The following is a 9,587-nucleotide window of genomic DNA, read 5'->3' on the forward strand; positions in this document are numbered from 1 at the left end:
TGGGAATGGAAATGCAGATTCAGCTGACATCTTTGGGCATGACACCACCAAACGAATTAAAACTTGTTTTCAATCTCACATCCACTGTGACCAAACAAAAGCACCAGACTTTGGAGGGTGTTGAAAAATATTTACAAATCAACTTCTGACCTTTCCTTCCTCTACCTATCGGAAGATGAAACCAGGAAGACTGTTTATAATTCATTTTAAAACAAGTCTCCAACAACCTGTCCTTTGCTCCAGCTCAGTCTGAACAGGAAGTCATCTGGGTTCTCTGGCAGTCACTGTCTGTTTTTCCAGCCTTTCCTGCTGTGACAGAATACCTGAGATGCTGATGACAGAATCGCCTGCAACCACCATAGCTCATCTCTGATGCTGAGAAGAGGGAAAGTCCCTGGAAAGCCACTCTTTGAGCCTTTACTATTTTGTCCAATGAATGTCAGAGCCATAGCTAATGTACAAATAAATCAGGAAAGGCGTGAGTGTGACTTGACAGAATCCAGGAGGACCATCCTAGAACAGAGCTGTGTGTATCTCAATACCTAGGACAGCTGCCCCCAGAAATAGATGGCCCAAGGAAACTCCCCACTCTGCTTCCCGTGGGGCCTAGTCTCCTAGGCCCCAGACTTACTCCACCAATATCAATATGGTAGTCGGCAGGCAAGAGGACAATGAGCAATTTCTAAATAAAACTCCTTCGTGGGCTGAGTCACTTCCTTTCCTTACATGCTCAAGATCCAAGAGGTTAAGCAACTCAAAGGAAAGGCAGGGGTTTACTAGAGAACTACAGGATTTCAAGGTTGGAATGGATTCTACCAAATGAACATTCACCCTCCTCTTCTGAAGCAATAACCATCGTTAATAGGGCCAAAAAGTTTCTGCCCTGACCCTCTAAAACGTGTAAGAGTGTCCTTGTTAAGTCTCTCAGACTCCTGTTCTGTAGAAAAATTTATTTTTAGAAAAAAGACAGAAGTTTTTTCCCATGAAGTCAAAGAGGCACCTATGTCACTTGCCCGTCAGCTTCCCAGACACCCAGGACTTGCACAAGTAGGACTGGAGAGGTGCGGCCAAATGGAAGTGCTGAGAAGCAGCACAACTTCGTGACTAGGTTGCCTGGGTGTGAACCCAGCTTCCCCATTCAATAACTGTGATTTTAAAAGAAAAAAATTCTAGAAACTACCTCATGATTGTTGAGAGGATTAGGTTGATTAATCTACTTAAAACAGTAAGTACTATATTTCCTCAATAAATGAAGAGGTAGAGCCAATGTTCCCTTAAAAATATACTATTCCACATTCATAAGAATTTTTAATATGACAGCAAAAAACATTAGGTTGAACCATATGAAACATTTTGTACCTACAAAAATGGCAATTTCATATGATTATAACAAATAGGAATAAGAACACAGCAGTGCAATTCATCCTATGCGCCTAAAGAATCTCAGGCCTTTTATTAGAAAATCCTTCAAATGACTGTTTAAAAAAAAAGGATCAAACATCTGCATGGGGCTGACCCTCCCACTCCGTTTGGTCTGCGGAACCTTGTGAAGGTTGAGCAACCTTAGTTATCTGGGGAGCTGACTGACCGCCAAGCTGGCTCCCAGCCACTAGCACTGCTACTTTGACAACTGTAGCTTCAGGGCTACTAGGACCATCTGCAAAACCCCAAGCTCAAAGGCTCAAGAGGCCCAAGCTGTAGCAACCAGAGAACCCCATGGCATTCTTCTCCTAATGGTGCTTCTGGCTTCCAGGGACACTAGTTCATGTTTACGACACAGTCACAGACCTAGTCCAGACCAGCACTATCTGATTTCAATCATTATTCCACCAGTTGTATCTGGAGTCATTCAAAAGAGGTTTCAGAGACCCAATATTGAGCATCTTTTATCTTAGAAAGCTTTTCCATAAGTCTAAAACCTTTTAAAATTCGAGAGAAAAGCATTTCACTTGTGTTAAAGTTCAATTAAACAACACAGGCCCTCTCCATACTATCTTTAAAACTTCCTGCCAACCTAAAATTATTTCAAAATAAAAAAAAAATTGAGTTCAATCGTATACAAAGGCACAAGAAATGGCTCTTTAGTAAAAAGCAACTTAAATCAAAATTTTTAGAGGCACTGTGTGATTTTATGTCTTTTTTTTCCCCCCAATTAATAACAAAAAAGGTATTTTCATCTATTGGCCCAGTAATAATAGAACAGCAGCAGAATTGTTCTCTGGCCTATAAACTAAGCTAGTCAGAAAAAAATATATATCCAGAAGCACTTGTACTTGTCTGAACCCCTGATTCTATGGTATCACATGTACTAAGTAAAGGCCTAGACCTAGATCCTCGATCAGCCTTATATGAAGGCACATAGATGGTCTGATTAGTTGGGGCTTAATGGCCATATTTCAGCTAGATTTTATTGCTTCACTTCCCTCAGCACCAGAACTATTCATCATCTCTACTTCCTTTAACACCAGAATCATTTATAAAACCCAAAACCATATTAGTTCTAAATGAAACTAGTAAGAAACTCTTATCAACACCAAACCATATACTTTTTATTTTCCTCAGCTAAAATTAAGAGTTCACTGCAAATGAAATGGAAAAAACGAATGCTTCCTCACAAAGTCCCTTTTCTTAATATTTTATGTCTACACAAGGATGTGATGGGGCAGAGGTAGATGGCAGCACCATACTATCTCAGGACATGCTTCCTAGTGCCCTGGAACAGAACCAGGGCATTTGTTCTCCCCGGGCTTTCTTATTTGATGTTATAATTAACTTAACATGTAATAATTTTAAAAATTAATTTAATTAAACTGAAGATTCATCTAGTATTCTTTTCATAGGGACTCCACTGGCTCATATGTGTATAGAGTATTATTTGAAAAACGAACATATTTTGCCCTAAATATATCCTTGCCCCGTGGCACACTGTTTTAGCTGCCACCAACCCTCTTTTCTAGAGGCAGCTGGATGCCAGATGATTCTGTGAGCAGTAGGTCTTTGCATGAATATATACAGATGAGCGCAACAACACTCTAAGAGTGACCATGCAGTTGGGAATAGCAGGTGGCAGCTTACTGTTCATTAAACAAGAGAAGTACAAACGTTTACCCCATCTCAACTCTAATACATCCACCCCAGTTCACAAGAGCTTCACAGTTTGCAGAAGTATGGAATCACTAGTTTGTTGCTAACACAAAGCATGAGCTTTGAAGTCAGGCAAGAGTTACTCGTCTATAAAATGAATAAAATACTTAATTTCTCCAAATTTTGGATTTCCTCATCTTTCATGGGGATGTTACCATCCAAAGCACAAGGGTTAGGCACACCACAGATGTGTAATGAGGTCAAGGTCATGGATATAATCTCATACAAGGCTTAAAACAACTCACGGAAAATCACATGGTTTCAATCTTCACTCAAACTCAGATGTATTATACCACTAGTGTGGCACACAGTCAAAAAAAGAAGAGGAAATAAGAGAACAACTCATACTACATGTCTCCCTCCTGGGTTACTCAATACTATTCCTGTCTAAATAAAGTCCAATATGCAAATATACGCTTATATTTTAATGGTACTAAGCATCATCGTTTTTGAACATATAAAACATGAATTCATCAAAAAAAGTGCTACAGGAATCTCTCACAAATATTCATGAACATTACATATTAGCAGGCCTTTTTACTTAGAGCTGTGTATGCAGTAAGACTGACTAGATGCCAACGAGTCTACAAATGCTATGGGAAGAGGCCCTATACACACTTATCATTTCTAGAAATCACTTCAATGGAATATTACTCAGCCATTACAAAAAAATGAAATCCTACCATTTGCAATGACATAGATGGACCTAGAGGTTATTATACTGAATGAAGTCAGAGAAAGATAAATACCATATGATTTCACTTATATGTGGAATCTAAGGAACAAGAAGAACAAACTAATCAAAAACAGACTAACAAATATAGAGGACAATTTGGTGATGGCCAGAGGGGAGAGGGGTTGGGAGGCTGGGACAATGGGGTGAAGGGTTAAAGAAGTACAAATTAGTAGTTGATAGATGGTCAAGGGGATGCAGAACACAGCATAGAGAATGCAGTCAGCATTAATGTAATAGCTAGATGTCGAACCAGAGGGGAGATAGAGAAATTAGGAGGATCGTATTATAAACTATATAAATGTCTAACCAATTACTGTAGACTTGAAACTAATAAAATAAAATTTTTTAAAAAGTCACTACAAGAAGTGAAAAGAGACAAGTTGATAGAAAAACTATAGAAAGCACAAGAATTCTAGTCCAAAGCTCTCTAGTATGAAACAAAGACACTGCATGTGTGTTGTGTATATACAACTCATCAGGACATTCCTATCATAATAATCATAAGAGCTACCATTTATGGAAGATCTATTTTATACCAAGTTTTTCACGCTCAATTTCTTAAAAAATGAGGAAAGGAGTTTGTTGTTCCAGTGCAACAGAGTCAATAAGTGGCAAAACAAATTTAAACCTGGGACTTTCTACTCCAAACCATGTTATGCCCCTACGGCACCGTGCTTAGCATAAAAATGTATGCTCATAATAGAACCTGATTAACAAAGAAAAATAAATTGTACTTAGTGTATAGACATAGTAAATATATTTCAAACTTTTTCATCAAAGTTTTTAAAATGTGGTGATTATAAAAATAAGCTCTCACTCATCTAGAAAACTTGGTTATCCCAAAATGATTTATATCTAAGGGTTCAAAAGAGTCACTTTACTGTAACTTGCATCCACATCTGGGGAAAAAAAATTCATTCCTGAATTCTGGAAACATTTTAAAATATAGAATGCAACATTACTGGAAGTCTTTCATTTGGGGCTTTCATTGAGGCTTATCAGCTTATTACTCTGATAATGATCTCAGAAATAAAAGGTAAAATAAAGAAGATCATTTGTCTTGTATTTTAGGGACAAAAAAATTAAGTAAGTCGATAATTATTTCAAATTTTCCATAGTTAGAATGCGAAAAAAAAAGGCCTCCTTCCAAAGTCTTCTGCTTCTCCTACCAGAGAAACTGGGACTGAAAAGTGTAAAGGCCTCAGAGCTGTGACACTACATTCAAACTCCTACAAAGGATTAAAGATGAAAAAAACAAAGCTCAGTGGCATGAGATGATTTAACTATGGTCTCAAAGTCAGTTACTATCAGATTCCCAACAAGACTCCAGATACCTGACTGTAAGTTTAGCGGCAGTGTCAAATCTAAAGACCAAATGAAGTATCTGACGTCAACGTTTTCACATCAGTGCCACCTGGGATTTGCAGGCAATTCTCCAGGCAAGGCAGGAAAGATGATGGAGGTGTGGTATGGACCGAGGAAGCTCTACCAACTAAAGTCCGGTCTGTCTGGAGCAACTATGTCAGCTTGGTGTCTTTTACTGGAAACAAGTTTCTGACAAATACGGTAATGATCCAGGATAGACAAAATCAAAAAAGAGAGAAACTACTCCTAGATGAACATAACTATATGCAAAGATAAACTACCAAATTAGAAAAAAAAATTAAGATGTTTTATGATGAACATGAATGATGAAATTTGATATATCAAAATGGAAGTGATTTTGATATGAGATAAAGAGGACAAGTGGATCTAAATGTTCATGGAGAAAGAAGACATGCTAACACTTCTACAGGAATTTATTAGCACTTTATATTGAATTGAAAAAAGAAAAAAACTATGTTCTTTTCTTCCAGATGTTTACTAGAGAACCAGTATGAATCATTTTGACCTCAAGAACAGCACATAAAATTTTTGGCACAGGCAGCAGAGTGGTGCTCTCTAGAGATAAATATATTACTTGTAAAGATCCTAAACATAACTAAGCAGAAAATTAATCTTTTACTCTTCAGGTTTTTTTTATTGTAGATTCAAAGCTAGGTTAGCTTTCCTTTGCAAGCCTATTTTATCAGGATATTTTTTAGTGAAAGGAACAAGAAAACTAATTTTTAGCTGGAAGGAACTAAGAAAATGGGGACAAATCACATTCATTTTAATTAAATCAAGAATAGTGGGTTGGTAGCCCTGTGTTAGTATACACATTCGATTCGATTTTAACCCAAATGAAGTTTAATCTCAAATTTAATCCCAAAATGGAACTATTTAGCATGCTCTATCTGAACATGATTCTTAGACATTAGCCAGCTATCAGTCAATGCCATGCCTGCCTGAGGAGTAATAGTAGATAACATAACCAAATAGAAGACATTTTTCTTGCCAAAATTTTACCTCAGAGTATGGAGTGAAACGGGAAGAACCTCTCTTACTATGGGGCACACTTTCAATTTCTTATACCACTTTCTTGTTCAAAATAAATTAACTGTCTCAATTTTTAGAAAAGAAAATGACCAAATGATGAATATGTGAAAAGTGAAGCATTATATTTGCTTTTCTATTTTTTAAAATTAAGAAATACTGTATCTAATCCCTACCAAGATAAAAATCTGGCTATTTTATATTTGACTAATGGGAAATTACTCAAAAGCCAGTGAAGCTATTTTGTTGATTTTTCTAATTCCTCTGAAATAAAATGTTACATTTTATTATGTTGTGTTCCTGGTTTTAACTGTGGTTATAGGGCTTCAGGAATACCTGGACCTCTCCTAATTAGTAGCATTACAAACCCTTACTCTCTATATAGAACTTCATAATTTATATTACTTATCTTGTCAGATTCTCATTAACAACTCCACTGAATGGTCAGACATAATTCACAGAAGAAATCAAGTCAAAGAGAGGTTAAGCTACCTCTTCAATACCGGTCTGGCACCAAAAGCCTGAACACAGTCCAGAGCTCTAATGCCCTTTCTATAAAGTATTAGTATAAATTTTCAAGTGTGTTTAAGAAAACAAAACAATTTTTAAAGACACAGATTTCAAATCGGTGGGAAGAATAATTCTTCTGTGGTGGAACAATTGGACAATCAGTTAGAAAAAATATTCAGAAAGTTAGTATTCATCTTATACCATATACTAGAATAAATGCCCCATCATTTAAAAATAACAAATATGCAAAATATTAAATGTAAATAAATATTTATACAATTACGCAAGTCAAAAGATCTCTCCAACATGACATCAAAAGAGGAAATATTATAAAGAAATGTTTGATAGATTGGAGTACATTAAAATTTAAAACTTCAACATCAAAAGACCCTGAATATATCAGTGAGTGACCTGAAGAAAAATATTTGTACCATATATGACAAAAAGTTAATATCTTTAACATATCCAGCTTTAAAAAATCAAAAAGAAAAATACCAACATACCAATAATAAAATGGGCAAAGGCTTGACAAGGCAATTTACAAAGAAAACGAGTTCTCAAATATGAAAAAAAATTTAAATAATAATAAAATATCTATAGAGGAAAATATAGAACTAGCATATTTTACTAACATATTGGCAAAGTTTTAAAAATTATGATATCCAAAAATCGATTAAATGTGATGAAGAAAGTACTCTAGAAATATAAACGACATGTCATTTTCGAAGAGTAATTTGTACATGTCCTTTGACCCAGCAGTTCCACTTCTAGGAATTCATTCTAGAGAAATAACAATTATATAGAAGACTTAGCTACGAAGATCCTCATCAAAGGGTTGTTTAAAATGACTAACAAAGCAATCTTAAATTCTCATCTAGGAACATAGAATCATGATGAAATCCAACAGAATTCATACATACATACACGCACACACATAAACGTATGTGTATATGATTACTGGAAGACAGAATAATAAATAAAAGAAAGGTTATACAACATCATGCAATGTATGATCACCATTTATGCTGGGGATGCACACATAAGATTAAGAAGATATTCATCAAAATATTAACAATGATTGTGGGATTCCAAGTGGTTTTTATTCTTTTCTCTGGATTCTAAATCTTCAACAAATAAGAATAACTTTTACAAAAAGCTGTGAACATAACTTCTTTAAAAAATAATTTCCAAGGAAGAGAAACAACAGTCAATAATATTTTATGTACAGAGCAAGACTGTCCTCCTAGACCCACTTGGTGCCTCAGGTGCACAATACACCCAGCCATTCCATCTTCAGATCCCAAGACAGGGACAACAGCGAATCAGGACGGGCAAAATGCCTAGTCTCACACTACACAACCCTGTGCCCTAGCAATTCGGCTTGGAAAATACTAAACAGCCCAGCACCACTGAGGAAATGTGAGAAGGGATTTCCTTCACTTGTACGGCTCCCTCCAATGTAACAAGATGTCAGCTCAAAAGAAGGTATGAGGGAGGGAGTGACAGCTGTCTGCAACACAAAAAAATAAATATATGCCAATGTAGGCAAATGGTACAAACCTCATGGAGAGCAATTTATAATGTTAATAAAATTTATAAATGCATTTATCTTTTAACCCAACAATCCCATTTCTGGAAATTTATCCAACCTTGTATATACAAGATTATACAAAGAAGCACTATTTGCAGTAGCAAAAATGTGGAAACAAACCAAATGTCCATGAATATGGGGACTGGTTAAGTAAACCATGGTACATTCTTACAATGGAACACTCTGGAGCTCTAATACATACATACACATACACACACACACACATACATACACACACACACACATGAACAAGGAAATACTCCATGTCCTAATATGAAAAGAGAGGATATACTGTAAAATGAAGAAAGCAAAGAGCAAAATGTACATAAAGTATGGTATCTTTTGTACAAAAACAGAAAAAGTTTGCTTGTATCTGGACAGAAGAAAATAAAGGAGGTTACTTAGCAAGTTGACAGGGACAAGGATGGGAGCAAGTCTTCTCAATTTGTACCTTGTTACATTAGCTTTCTGAACTATGTAAATATATTACCCATGCCAAACAAAATATCAATAACAGAAACAATACAAATAACATAATAATAATGCAAAGTTAAAAATGCTCTTACCAAGGGAGATTTGCCACCTACTTACAATGTGAGAAGCATCAGAGCTGAGAACTAGATTACATGGGGATCTTCTCCTACTTCCCTGGAAGGATAAAGAATGGAAACCATTTACGAACCATCTATCACAGGTTGTTTTCTGCATATGTTATCTCATTTAATATTCAAATTAACTCTCGTAGGTATAACCAGCCCCATTTCCGTAAATAAGTAAATGGCAAGGCATTTTTGGTAACTTGCCCAAAGTCACAGGGTTGTGACTGGAATTCATGCTCTTATCTGCTAAAACTCTCAAAGGGAAATATTTAAGTCTCAGTAAAAATGAAAATCCTGTAAGTCAGCCATTCACCCATAACCACACTTCCTTCCACAGTATTTCCTCTAATATTCTCGGTTTTCTAAGTTTTGAGAATAAGTCTTTGCTAAATAAAGCAAACGTTCTACATCTACAACTAAAAAAAAAGGATGTTCTGTATTGGCCACTTAACTGAACACCAAAAAAGGTAATTATGGGTAATGTTATCAGATGATTTTTTTTCCTTTGTTGAGGATTAACTATAGAAATTCAGCCAAAGTCTGAATAATGAACTTCACAGGAACTGTAATTCATTTTTTGCAATATGATTAA

General features: G+C 35.8%; 1 protein-coding gene across 7 annotated transcripts in view; it reads right to left on the reverse strand.

Annotated features, from left to right (window-relative positions):
- Positions 1 to 9,044, reverse strand: part of JAK1 (Janus kinase 1) — a 98,031-nt gene extending 88,987 nt beyond the window's left edge. For 2 of the 7 annotated variants that reach the window (XM_006919283.3, XM_025051950.1), the window contains exon 1: positions 8,988 to 9,044. The gene's annotated coding sequence lies outside the window, so the exon portion shown is untranslated. Of the gene's footprint in view, positions 1 to 8,962 lie in introns of all 7 variants that reach the window. The other 5 variants (XM_006919282.3, XM_025051951.1, XM_006919281.3 and 2 more) reach the window with 3 other exon arrangements.
- Positions 9,045 to 9,587: the final 543 nt, after the last annotated feature.

This window comes from Pteropus alecto, unplaced genomic scaffold (assembly GCF_000325575.1).
Source record: "Pteropus alecto unplaced genomic scaffold, ASM32557v1 scaffold25, whole genome shotgun sequence".
NCBI classification, from domain to species: Eukaryota; Metazoa; Chordata; class Mammalia; order Chiroptera; family Pteropodidae; genus Pteropus; species Pteropus alecto.